A 14,569-nucleotide genomic window follows, 5' to 3' on the forward strand; every position below is an offset into this window, starting at 1 on the left:
GTGCCCCTTATACCGTTGCATAAGTGCTTGGCACCAGGGGTGCTAGAAACGGCCTGACGGATACCACTGATGGGAAAATCTCCAGCCACGGTGCATGTGGCACCCGCACACCTAACGTGTAATGGACATGAGCAACATATCTTGAAGAACAACAGAAAGGTTAGTAACTGGTTTTTGTTTTGTTTTTTACAGCAATTCAGGGGTAAATTGGCAAGAGTCGCTTGCCATCTGTCTTACAAAAAGGTAGTTCTAGGCATTAAAATCCACATATTTAGCACCTGCACAAACTATGAAATATAAATAATATAATGCCAAGGCTGTGTTTAATGAAACAGAACCTTTGAGAGCACATAACACTGAATGCACTACTTCTTTCATTTTTCCTACTTTATAGTCATCTCTTTCTCAGCCTTTTTTATAAAAATCACAAACTGTATCTCTGAGGGGCTTTGCCTCTCAGTAAATACATATTGAGTTAAAAGGATTGACAATAGTAATCATAATAATAATGACCACATGATTGGAATGTTAAAATCAATGGTGACAACCTATTTAGCAAGGATTGAATAGGCAAAATGGGAGGGGAGTGGCATTCCATGTCAGAAATTACATTACCTGTTTCCAAGTGTGGCAGGGTGGACTAGGTCCAGAGGCCCCCTGCTGGAGGCCTTACAGCCCTGCATCACCCTGTCCCAGAATAGAGCAGCGAGAAGTCCTCCAGGCAGCCTAGAGTGGCTGCAGAAAAGTGGCCAATCAGAGGGGCTGTTGGAGCAACAAATAAGGGGCCAGAAGGACCAGATAAAAGGCAAGCAGCAGAGCAAAGCCTTCAGTGGCTGTGTGGTGCTTGATGAGGGAGGACCGGGTGCCTGGCTGGCTAGATGACTAGCAGGCCATGGCAGCTCACTGCAGAGAGCTCACTAGGCAGAACTGAGCCCAGGGAGGGCTGCCAAAGACCTGGTGCCTAGCTGGCTGGATAGAGTAGCAGCAGGACTATGAAAAGGTCAGTGTGGACAGGCTGAGCCCAGGACCTGGCCATACCAGGCGAGGGTACCAAAATGGGCCCTGCTGGTCTGGTTGCAGACTGAACCCAGGGAGGGCTGCTGAAAAGTACACCAGCTGAGGGTACTGAGATGGGCCCCAGCTGAGTGTTGAAGAAGGCAGTGCCTCGGGGAAGAAGCCTTAGAGCTATGACCCCACACCAGGGCCGAGAAAGAACTTTGAGTGTATACCCTGGAAGGGGGGACAGTGTGTGCAGCTTGGCCGGAGGGCTGAGCTGCCAAAGACTAGCCAAGAGAACCAGCAGCCAGGGGGGCGAGAGGCAGGCACCACCTTGATGTAAGACCAAAAAAGAAAAGCAGGCTCATGCCTAACCGAGAGAAAGGGGGCCATCCACGAGAGATGAGTGCTCCATCCCACCTGAGACAGAACTGTGTTTGTAGGCACTAGTGGCCAGAGGAAAGGGGGCACTCGTAAGAGGTGGGTGCTGACCCCGTTACACCAAGTCACTTGTAACTTGGTCAAAAATGATCTTGAATGCTTAGGATTGATGTCTTAACAGATAAAACATAAGATATACTATTACTTGGTATGTGCTACAGAGAACAGGATGATTGGCTGCTTATGCATCTATCCATAATGTATATTTTTTAAAAAGCTGTATGGTTATAGGGGACTTTAAATTAAGTGAAATATACTGGAGGGCTCCTGCTGCCACTGCTAACTATTTGGAATTTCTAAATATTATAGATGACAATTTTATAGCTCAAAAAGCGTCGCATCCAACATGGGGGAATTCTGTATTAGATCTTGTCTTGACAGATAAAGAGGAACTGATCACAGAACTAAAAATGAATGGGACTTAGGTAAAAGGGATCATGGCTTGATCACATTTGTTGTGGACAAAACAGGATAAAGTCCAGATCAGTAATATATATACCTGGTGCTTTAAAAGGGCCAATTTCAGAATGCTGAAAACAATTATGAGCCAAATCAGCTGGGAGGAATTTTTATCAGAAAAATGTGAACAATAGTTGGGAATTGTTTAAGAACACTTCACTTGATGCCCCCAAAGCCACAGTCCCATAATCAATAAGAAGGCCGTATTGATTAAAAAATTGACCTGGTTAGTGGGGAAGTGGAGGCAGCTATAAAAATAAACGAAAGAAAGGGGAAGTTGCTAGTAATGAATAATAATTCAGAAACTAGCACTTTTTAACAACAACAGAAAAAAAAGGATGGAAAGGGACACAAGGAGAAATCTATGGCAAGCAGAGTTAAGGACAATAAGAAGGTTTTTTTAAAGTATACTAGGAAAAAGAATGTAGGCCAGAATTCAGAACTCTATCCTGGGAAGCTGTGACTGGAAAAGATTTGGGGATTGTGGTGGATAATCAGCTGAACATAGGGTGACCAGATAGCAAGTGTAAAAAATCAGGACACTTTTTTTTGATGGAGCGGTGTAGTTGCTCATATAAGACAAAGCCTCTAATATTGGGATTGTTCACCCTAGCTGAACATGTGCTCCCAGTGTGATGCTGTGGCCAAAAGGGCTAATCTGATCCTTCAATGCACGCATTCGGGAATCTTGAGTAAGAGTAGAGAGTTTATTTTACCTCTCTACTTCACACGTGTCCAGTTCTGATGTCCGCAGTTCAAAAAGCATGTTGATGAATAGGAGATGGTTCAGAGAGAAATCACAAGACTGATTAAAGGATTAGAAAACATGACTTATAGTGATAGACTGAACTCTTTGAGTCTATTTAGCTTAACAAAGACAAGGTTAAGGGGTGACTTGATTGCAGTCTGTAAGTACCTACATGAGGAACAAATATTTGATAATGGGCTCTTCAGTCTAGCAGAGAAAGGTGTAACTCGATCCACTGGCTGGAAGTTGAAACTAGACAAATTCAGATTGGAAATGAGGCATTATTTTTTAACAGGGAGAGTAGTTAACCACCGGAACAATTTACCAAGGGTTGTGATGGATTCTCCATCACTGAGAATTTTTATTTCAAGATTGGCTGTTTCTCTAAAAGATCTGCTCTAGGAATGATTTTGAGGAAATTCCCTGGCCTGTGTTCTACAGGAAGTCAGACTAGATGATCACAGTGGTCCACCCTGGCTCTGGAATCTCTATGTAGAGAGAGGCTCATCTAAAATCTGATAACTTGGTGATTTTGAATCATTAAAACTTTTACATTATTTTATTGTCTTTTAAAATGCCTAATAAGCCATAACTCCCCTGTGCTATCTTAATGTATTTGTTGGTTTCCTCCCTTCTGTATAACTATTCCAATCCTCTTCTCTGTCTAGCCTAATAAGTTCTATATTTTACCCATAAACTATCCTCACACTTCCCTCAGATGATGGGTCCTTTCCTAAACACCTTCCCCCTAAAATTCCAAATTCCAATAAAGGCTGGGAGGATGCTGGACTCTGATATTTGTCTCTCTTTGGTCTATCCAGGGCATAGAGTTGATACCAGGTATAAAAGGGCATAAGTTTCATGGATCTGTGACAGAGCGTAAACTCCGCTGTCACTGTGATACAAGGCTGTGATGGTTCTGCAAGGCACCTACCCATTACCTATCCCACTTTCCCACACCTAGCAGCCAACCTCCCAGCTCTACATATGAACTCCAGTTCATAGAGTTAGTGGGGCTACTGAGGATGTTCAGGTGCTGTTCCCTGATTCTGCTGGGAGGGGAAGGAGAGGGAGGAGCTGCTGGGGCCCTTATGTCCCTGAGAAGATGCCTACATTGGTGAAATTTGCAAACCCCAATGTAGACATGCCACAGGGATGTAAAGTGGGATTTACACCAGTGGGACTTAATCACAAAATTACTGGAGTTACTGGTACTATATTTACACTGGTGCAAATGACTCTTAGGTAGACAGGGCCTTACATTCTCTTCACTTATGATTTCTAATTGCACTCTTGAGTGGACTTTGTAGCCACCTAAATTCTGAAATGGATTGTTAGTTTACTAGACTGGAGTCACTATATCACATTGAGCTAGGTTTACTAATCTCACTAGGGTAAAGAACAACTGTAGACCTTTGTGTCTTTCCCTTGGTTTCATATGTGTATTCTTAAGAGCATAGGATAGTGGTGACCATACACATTTTTGAAAACATCTGAATACAAATAAAGATTAGTGGGCCTTATGCTATCAACTTTAAACAGAATTGTGCCTGAAAACAACTGCGGAAAAATCAGTGGCACAATTATAGTCCAGCATAATTGATAAGATCCCACGGTGATACTATTCCATGGAGGTGGGAAAGGAGGGGAAAGCCATATTGACTGAAATATCAGGAGAAAAAAAATCAGATTGGAAAACATGTTAATAAAAAATTAGGGTGCTTATTGTTAATATGATTGTGTAGTATTTGGAAATTGAATGTAGAGGGTTATTGTGCTTCCATTATTTGTTAAGACAGAAACAAAATCTAACTAAGATTACTTTAACAAATTTTTCTGTTACCACTGCACTGAATAAGGAAACCCTGGATCACTTTGAAATATTTCCACAGAGAAGCACATTACACCTTAATGACTACACACTAGATGATGGAAGGCACTTAACTTTATCTAGAAAAAAATGTTTTTTAATGACTTCATTTATTCATTTTTTTAAAAAACAGTAAAGTTATCATGTTATAATCTCCCAGAGATACTCCCGGGTGTGCTGTTGAAAGGTAATTTCAGTGCACCTAAGGCTTCACACTGTAATAGAACCTGTTGTGCCTTTCAGCTTAATCACATAGTGGCATTTAGAAATCATTCATTCTGGCAGGCAAAAATGTCTTGCAATAACACCATTACCACAACTTTCATTTTTATAGCAAGTTTTACTATCGAGGCAAACACATCCAAGTACTCTACAAAACATTTTAAGTACATAGCAGTCGCAGAATCACTGAACATAGCAAGTCCCTTGTGAACAAGCAGTGCCCCTCATATAATAAAAGTATCTCACTTTTTCATAAGGAGTTATTATTGTTATAAAACATGCACATGTTGTTAACTTGCATACAGCTTCCTTTTCCAAGCAATGTTATTGAATCAGGCCCTCTGAGAGCAACGTTTAAAATATAAGGTAGCAGTTTATATCCATTTTTGGGCTAGTGAGCTGATGCCAAAAGATCAGATGTTTTACAGGAAATCAGGAATAAAATGTGTCTGTAGCAGATCGCTAATCTTAACTGGGGTTTACTAAGCCTATCAGTGTAAAGAAAGATTTTGGATATTGTGGTTTTTCCCTTAATTCTGTAAGTGTATTTCTTAGAGCTGAAGAAAGATGTAATCATCCACACTATGGAAAACATTCAAATACTGAAATGTCATTTTGTCATGAGTGATTGAATGGAAATGTCCCCCAGGAAACAAAAGTATATGTAATTTATTTAGGTTTTGGTTCTCATTTAAAAGCCTGAAATGGTCCGGGTCCTGCACACTACAAAAACTGCTTTTCTATTAATGTATTTCTGCAGCAGTTTCACTATACCTAGTCACTCGAACTATCAGTTCATTGGTTTGAACTGGCAGCACAGTGTTCAATGAGGAGTCCTTGACTCCTGCAACTCATTTCCCCACTTGGTTTGACAGAGCCCCTAAGCATGTTGACCTTGAAGGCAAATTGTAAAGGGCTGTCGTTGTTAATCCTGATAGACTAGGTGAGTGAGGAAATACTGTCCTCTGGGTTTATTGTACATATTTGTATGTGTTGTGTGGTACAGTCACGTAGGCTGAAGGAGGGGTATTTTTTGTAAGTGAAACTAAATACACAGAGTATGCAAATATTATAGAAATAGAATGTTTTACATTTATAGATGATATACTCAGTCAGATAGGAGTGAATCCGAAAGTAGCTTCTTTCATATATTATAGTCGACACAAATATGTAACATATGGAATATATATCACCTACTCCCTATGTACTTGAAAATATGCCCTTTCCACACGGGGTGAAGTGAAGCTGTTTTCATCTCTGCCAAACTAAAAACACATCCTGAATCTCTTGCCAAGATGAAACGTAATGGCATTTGGTACAGTTATTAATGTGTTTAAAAACACTCCTCAGGATATGTTTTATGTTGTTTTTATAGAACTATAATTGTACAATATTTCCTCCATTACCCATTTTAAGAAAGGAGATAATATTCCCATTCCATTCTGTTTTGTCTGACAAAAAAAATCATTGTGTTACATTTTGTGCTAGAACATGCATTGGTTACGCACATTTCCCTCCTTTCAAATGCAGTTTAGAGGGTAGAAGAATGTCCGCAGTAAGACTACACTGTCAAGGTAGGCAAATTTTGGCGCTTGCCTAAGAATTTTCAGTGTTTTCTTGATCTCAATAAATACAAATCAAAAACTTTACTAACAGTACTATAGATCTAGCATTTTGTGTCTGATTCAGAGGGATTTACCCTAAAATTTAGAGTCTGAATCCAGATCTGCATTTTGAATCCCCATGAAATATGGGGGTATGCAAAGTTTTCATTTGGGCCCATCTCTTTTAATTAAAAAAAAAAAGTCTGAATTCAGTAGTCATTGCTAAACTCTATTGATATGTGTGCTTGCACTTGCAAACTGAGTTTCCACACTGAAAAGCTGCAAGGTGCAGATTTCCTGACCAAATAACCTCCTGGTATGCTATATATACAATGCTGGTACTCTGGTACCCTATATATACAATAGCTGATAAAGAATTCTGCACAGTGCAAACCTTGCTTTAAAATCTATAAAATTGTTGCCTACAGATCATAGAGGTCACCTAAGATACAATATGACTTAAAGCTGGCACCTTCCTCACTCCTATATTGCCTTGAGATGAACTCTGAATTGAGTCAATTTTTAAACAAATTCTGTCTAGTAATATGTGTTAGTCAGAATTACAGGAGATGTGAAATATCTTTCAAAATGGAAACTTTGCAGGTATAATCTGATCACTGTAAATGAAAACCAATGATCTGACAACTGAACGAAATTATATTATGGTAAATAGGGAGTAGGTTTGGCAATGGCACCATGATAGATAAATAAAACCAACTGATTTGATCACTCCAGGCAGTGATTCCTATATCAGAATTCCATGGTATACGTGCATGTGTATATAAATATCTTAGGTGGTCTGAAGGCAGAAAATAATGTTAAGGTAGTCTTTCTGATTTAAGTCTGTGCTGATCATAATACTAAATACAGAGTAATATGACTGTCACTCTTCAGCAACTACTGTAGCTGTTGCAGTGATAATTTTTATTAAACTATATATTCACTAAAAGTGAGGGGAAATCTATGGACATATTAGTTTATCACACAAACATTAACATTAACTATGTACAACAAAGAAGGATAGGATCCCTCTAAATATTTGAATATGGACTGATGTGTCATCCTGACCTGGTTTCTCTGAAGCTACTCCTACCCCCTTCTGTATAAGCAGCTATCATGATAAAAATAACTTTTCCTCCATCCAAGGCCAGGCTCATCACAGATTGGTTTGTAAGGGGCACTTGAATAGAAATTTACTCGCATCCTTCCTCAGCTCAGAAACCAAACTCTTTAAATTGTAATGCCCAGTATCGTTCCTCAATGCCCAGCTGGAGTCTCAATGCTTTAGAACCTGGAATTGGGCCAAGAAGAGATCATTGGTTTAATATTTTAGACTGAATTGATTTTCATTTAATGTCTCATCTAATTACCAGTAAAATTGCACATTTACTGCTCATTACTGCTTAACTGGAAATCAACATTCTTCAATATTATGGATACTAACATCAGACATTTTCCCAACGTTTAAATATTTTAAGTCATTTATAAAATGTAACATTCATTTGGAATATAAACTCTTTTTGGGCTTCATTACTTGTTTTTATCTCTGGGTCAGATCCTGCAATCTGACCATCCCACTGAAGACAGCATAGCTCCAGACAAGCACATAGGCCTGCCCTCACAAGTGTAGTTGCCAAATTGGAGCCTAGGTTTGTGAAGCACTACGTCAATTTACAAGGCCATATGAAAAGTTAGTTATAACAACACTACTAAGTGTTTGCTAAGAATGAGCAACACAGTTTAATGATGTTGAAATTTTTTAACAGTTGCCAAATAACAGCTCAATGCAACAATAAAAGGAAAGTGGAGTGGTGGATGGGTGGAATAATTCTGTGCTTCATTCATTATTTCATTCATTGTATACTTCACATGGAACAAAAGGGAGAATTTAAATAGCACAAAGCAGGATTTTTATGTAAATTAGGACATAAATACTGGTGGTTTATGTCTGATAATGTACTAAATTTGGCTAATGCCTGTCAAGCTGTGCTTTTAAATGTTTATATAATTCAGTAGGATTTTCTGTGAATGCTTTAGCATAAAACAAAAGGCGAAGAAGCACACAAAATAAGGAAGAGGTAGAATTCCCAATATTATTATAACTTATTACCTAACTATGTGATGGGCACCTCAAAGCACAAATGAAGACAGACCCTGCCTTGAAGAGTTATACGCTATGGCCCTGATCCAGCAAAAGGAGCCACATGAGCAGACCTTTGTGCCTGTGCAGGACCCCCTTGAACTCAATGTGTTTGTCCAGTGAAGATAGCACCTGGGCCTTGATCCATGATTGGAGGCTTTAGGTGCCACAGCAATACAAATAATAAAAATAGGGCTCTGTAAGTGGGGCAGTGATCCTCCCACTTGCACCAAGTTGCAGAATCAGGGCTCAAGGCACTAATCCTGCAAACGTTTACTTGTGTAAATCAGTGGGACGGTTCATATGCATAAACATTTGAGTGATCAGAGCCTTAGTTATGTCATACATACAACTAGAAGGTTTCAGTGGGTCCTAGTGAGTATACATAGACACACAGGCACAAGACATGTAAACATGCACCATCCTCCCTAATTATGTTTTTTAAACTGAAAATTCAGTAGTTAATTGGATCACTTACTTATCAAAGATGAATCCTAAATTAAAATCTCAGCTTTCATTTAATATTTTCCTGAATGGTTTGGGAACCTCTTTAATGAAGCATTTCAGAGTAGCAGCCGTGTTAGTCTGTATCCGCAAAAAGAACAGGAGTACTTGTGGCACCTTAGAGACTAACAAATTTATTAGAGCATAAGCTTTCGTGGACTACAGCCCACTTCTTTGGGCTGTAGTCCACGAAAGCTTATGCTCTAATAAATTTGTTAGTCTCTAAGGTGCCACAAGTACGTCTGTTCTTTTAATGAAGCAGTTTCACCAGAAATTGCTATTTGAATACTAACTTGTCAGTATCATATTGGTTTTTTTTTTCCTTACTGTGTGAAGTTTGCTCTGCCACCTTCAGCACTCATGCTTCCACACTATAATTTTAAATGCCCTCTTTAGGTTTTTTTGTTTGGTTGGTTGGTTTTTGGGGGGGATGGGGGGTGGTTTTGGGTGTGTTTGTTTTTGGAATTGCATTGAACCCTGTTTGTTTTTGTTTTTTGTAGGAGCATAAAATCTTGCCTGTAGGTTAATTTTTGTCAACTGAGAGAAGATCCTTAGTTGGTGTAAGTTGTCAATGGAGCTCTGTCATTTTACACCAGCTATGGTAACTATTTTTAAAGCCTTCTATTTCGTTCCTTCTTTTTTTGTGTCTCTGGTTGTTTATTCTCTATCTTCAACTTTATAATTCTGCATCCCCGCATTCTGCATTTCTTAACCATATTTGTTTCTTAGCTTGTTGCTGTGAACAAACACAAACACACAGCATTCTGCCATACGACCATTTAAAGTTACATCCAACTGACTGCACACCACTGAGATAAACAATCGACCTGCAAAGCAATGTCCTTTTATCATTAAAAACTACACATAAAAATGTTCTGTCTCCTGCTATGAAAAGAAAGATTCACACTTGGAGACTTTGGAGATTTTTTTCTATTTAAATGCAGATTACAGCTTTCATCACAGCCACTTGGAAGCCATTAATCCTTGCAATGGCAGCTTCTCCTCAAAGGGGAGGAAGAGATGGACACACGGTTGGTTTTTAAAAACACACTTCTTTTCTCTGTGAAAGACTTTAGCTTTGATAAATTGATGGATTTATCCTAGTTTTACTGAAAGAAGAAGAGGAGCTTAGGCATGTTAGCCCCAGCACTATAAGAGCCTCATTATTTCCAACAGATGCTTTATCACTAAGCAAGATTTTGGGTCCTGATGCCTCCAGGGGGTGCATTTTTAGTATGAGTTTATAGATCTGCGACTGTTACTATAAGGTCAACAGTTGTCTGGTGAATAGGCTACTGCTCTGGACTCCGCTGAGCTGGTATCTAATGAGGATTCTCAGGCTTGCCATTGTGTTGGGTTTTCATTAACTGTTAGGGCTTTTCTAAGCTGGCAACATAAAGCGCTGCCACGGCAGCACTTTAACATGGCTTGTGTGGTCACAGCAGAGCACTGGGAGAGAGCTCTCCCAGCGCTCTAAAAACCCCACCTCCACGAGGGGTGCGGCTCCCAGTGCTGGTGTACTGTCTACACTGGCACTTTACAGCGCTGTAACTTGCAGCACTTGGGGGGAGTTTTTTCACACCCCTGAGCGATAAAGTTGCAGCGTTGTAAAGTGTCAGTGTAGACAAGCCCTTAGTTCCTCACACATTTAAGAGTCATGTCCATAAAAAGTATGTTCATTTAGAATTCTCTATATGCCCAAAATTGCACTAAGAGTCAGTCATTTAGGCCCGGAGCCTCAATGGTATTTAGGTGTTTGACTTCCATTGAAATCAATTAGAGTTGGGCATCTAAGTACTTTTGAGGATCTAAAATTATGTTTATGTTTATAAGATCTAAAGTTATGTTTATGTTTGTAAGAAGAGCAGCCTTGTCCACATAGAAGTAAACACTGAAATAGGAATTTATAATAAAATTACCTTGATATCAAGTTGCCTGGAGAGAAACCACTTCTGCAAGAGGGCAGCAATACACTGTGCTAGTCTTTCCAATTAGAAATACATTTTCTGTTTGTATCTACACCTGAAAGGTTAAAGGGGAATTAAACAGACAAAATGTACAAGATGGAGCAAAGACCACTGAAATATAATTGTACGTCAGGGACTTAGATAATGTAAACAGTTCCACTTAATTATAAAGAGGACATTAGCCTTGGAAGGCCAGTAAAACCCAAATGCTCTTGTTGTTCTCCCCAGTGGCTTCCCTTCCTTTGGTTAGGCTGACAACTTTAATATTAATGAGAAAGGTGCCCAAATCTATGTATTGGGACTAGGCAGTTTGTAGTAGTGGGGCTTCTGAATGGAGATACTGAACACAATCCTAAAGGCACTTAAATACCACCGGTAATGTATGCAATATTAGCTAGAATACTAAAATTCCTGTGGCTGCTAATGAAGTCTTTGGTTATTTTAAGCATATGAGAATAAAAAACAAAGTCAGCTTAACTGATTGAGGAAAGATGGAAGGCCCTAAATCTTATACCATGGAAAGCTTGTCAAAAAAGGACACCAATTTCCAGACCTTATTACAAAAAAAGACAGTAAAGGGCCTTTCAGAATCCTTCAAATGAGATTTCTGTCAGCAGAGGAGATGGCCAATGAAGTTCTCCACAGGGATATAACTGTCTAGAGCTCTGAGCGCAAGCACATTAGACTAATATATTTTTGGTGACTGGATCACAATGATTAGCTAGTCCTGCATAATACAGGCCAGAAAATTCCACCTAGTAATTCCTCCAGTGGAGATTATTCTGCCCTATTAGGTAAAGCCCCAGTTTAGGAAAGCACTTAATCATGTGCTTAACTTTAAGCCTGGTGTTAAGTGCTTTTCTGGGCACTGATGCTGAAGGGGGCGTAAATAAACACTATCAGCCCCAACAACTTTTGTAGTACATATATTTTAGAAAGACATCTGATTGTGATTTAAAGACAAGAGCTGGTTTGAAATTTTTTGATGAATCATTTTTTCATCAAAAAATGCTGATTTGTTGAAATTGAAACTGTTTGAGAAAGCTAAATAGACTGAAAAAAAGGTTAGAAAAGGTCAAAATCAAAGTTAAACATTTCAAAATGATCAAAATGAAATGCTTCAATTGACCTAAAACAAAGCAAAAAAACCCTTTTTTTTTGGTTCACAAATATTTTTGAGATTTCATCTTTTTGCCCAAATGGGAAATGAGACCATTTTTTGAACTCTTTAAAATATTGATGGGATGGGAAAGCTGTTTCCCAGCCAGCTCTATTAAAGAGACTATATATGATGGGAGCTCCCGGATGACTGGAAAAAGGCTAATGTAGTCCTCATCTTTAAAAAAGGGAAGAAGGAGGATCCGGGGAACTACAGGCCAGCCTCACCTCAGTCCCTTGAAAAATCATGGAGCAGGTCCTCAAGGAATCAATTCTGAAGCACTTAGAGGAGAGGAAAGTGATCAGGAACAGTCAGCATGGATTCACCAAGGGCAAGTCATGCCTGACTAACCTAATTGCCTTCTATGATGAGATAACTGGCTCTGTGGATGAGGGGAAAGCAGTGGATGTGTTATTCCTTGACTTTAGCAAAGCTTTTGATACGGTCTCCCACAGTATTCTTGCCGGTAAGTTAAAGAAGTATGGGCTGGATGAATGGACTATAAGGTGGATAGAAAGCTGGCTAGATCGCCGGGCTCAACGGGTAGTGATCAATGGCTCCATGTCTAGTTGGCAGCCAGTATCAAGCGGAGTGCCCCAAGGGTCGGTCCTGGGGCCGGTTTTGTTCAATATCTTCATTAATGATCTGGAGTATGGCGTGTACTGCACTCTCAGCAAGTTTGCAGATGACACTAAACTGGGAGGAGTGGTAGATACACTGGAGGCAAGGGATAGGATACAGAGGGACCTAGACAAATTAGAGGATTGGGCCAAAAGAAACCTGATGAGGTTCAACAAGGACAAGTGCAAGTCCTGCTCTTAGGATGGAAGAATTCCATTCACTGTTACAGACTAGGGACCGAATGGCTAAGAAGCAGTTCTGCAGAAAAGGACCTGGGGGTTATAGTGGACGAGAAGCTGGATATGAATCGACAATGTGCCCTTGTTGCCAAGAAGGCTAACGGCATTTTGGGCGATATAAGTAGGGGCATTGCCAGCAGATCGAGGAACGTGATCGTTCCCCTCTATTCGACACTGGTGAGGCCTCATCTGGAGTACTGTGTCCAATTTTGGGCCCCACACTTGTGGAAAAATTGGAAAGAGTCCTGCGGAGAGCAACAAAAATGATTAGGGGGCTGGAGCACATGACTTATGAAGAGAGGCTGAGGGAACTGGGATTATTTAGTCTGCAGAAGAGAAGAATGAGGGGGGATTTGATAGCTGCTTTCAACTACCTGAAAGGTGGTTCCAAAGAGGATGGATCTAGACTGTTCTCAGTGGTACCAGATGACAGAACAAGGTGTAATAGTCTCAAGTTGTAGTGGGGGAGGTTTAGTTGGATATTAGGAAAAACTTTTTCACTAGGAGGGTGGTGAAGCACTGGAATGGGTTACCTAGGGAGGTGGTGGAATCTCCTTCCTTAGAGGTTTTTAAGGTCAGGCTTGACAAAGCCCTGGCTGGGATGATTTAGTTGGGGATTGGTCCTGCTTTGAGCAGGGAGTTGGAGTAGATGACCTCCTGAGGTCCCTTCCAATCTGATATTCTATGATTCTATAGCAAATGCACCATTCTTCTCTGGCCTGTTATTTACTCTTTACAACTTTTTTATCTTTATATAACAGTCTTGTTACAGACTTTCGGGCATTTACATTGGTATGGGGATTATCGTATCCAGAACATTTATTACTGAACACTCTCCTTTGATTCTTCCTTCACTATCTGTAAAATGTCTATTAAAGATGCAGGAGATACGGTATAGTAATATTAATATTATGTTATCCCTCCTGCTGTCTCTCTGTATGAAAACCTATTGTTACACTTACATGGATATGAACTAGAACTAGTAATACTTAGCAACATAAAGATAGGTTCCCTGAATAAAATAAATGACAAATGAGGGGAACACTTGATAGCTAAGAAGTGCCAAAAGCCTTGCTTTTGATGAGGTGGAGTGTTCCTATTTCCTGCTTCATGTTGCCTCTTACAATTATACTTAGCAGTTATGTAGTGCTTTTCATCTTCAAAGCACTGTACAAGCATTAACTAATTAATCCTCCAATTAGGTGAGTAAGTATTATCTCCATATTACTTTCTGCCAGAGAGGTAAGAAAAAATAGGTGACAGGATTTTAAAAAGAGTCTTCTGTCTATGTGCATTTGTTTATCTTTGTGTTACATATACAGTATCCCAACAACCAGGTCTCCTCTGGGGGCACACAGCAGAGCAATAACATGCTACCAGTATTTACCTGACCTTTGTTTTTTTCAATGGTCAGCAGAGATTTAAGGATATAGTTCCCTTCTGTGGCTTCTCTCTCTCTCTCTCTCTCTCTCTCTCTCTCTCTCTCTCACATCATTTATGGCCAACTCCTCTCAGTTGTACCTTGCAAGTTCATAAAGTAAGCATATTTAGGTTGTAAAATTAATTCTACTCTAGACATAGGCTTGTAGCTCTTACCTT

At 39.7% G+C, this 14,569-nt stretch overlaps 1 long non-coding RNA gene across 2 annotated transcripts in view; it reads left to right on the forward strand.

The window, feature by feature from the left end:
* The first annotated feature begins 516 nt into the window (after positions 1 to 516).
* The window catches only part of LOC135982333 (uncharacterized), a 52,054-nt gene continuing 38,001 nt past the window's right edge, over positions 517 to 14,569 (forward strand). The window contains exons 1-3 of one of the 2 annotated variants that reach the window (XR_010599616.1): positions 517 to 1,000; positions 6,267 to 6,310; positions 9,485 to 9,585. This is a non-coding gene — a long non-coding RNA (uncharacterized LOC135982333). The remainder of the gene's footprint in view (positions 1,001 to 6,266; positions 6,311 to 9,484; positions 9,586 to 14,569) is intronic. The other variant, XR_010599617.1, reaches the window with a different exon arrangement.

The sequence above is a fragment of the Chrysemys picta genome, chromosome 3 (assembly GCF_011386835.1).
Source record: "Chrysemys picta bellii isolate R12L10 chromosome 3, ASM1138683v2, whole genome shotgun sequence".
In the NCBI taxonomy this organism is placed as follows: domain Eukaryota; kingdom Metazoa; phylum Chordata; order Testudines; family Emydidae; genus Chrysemys; species Chrysemys picta.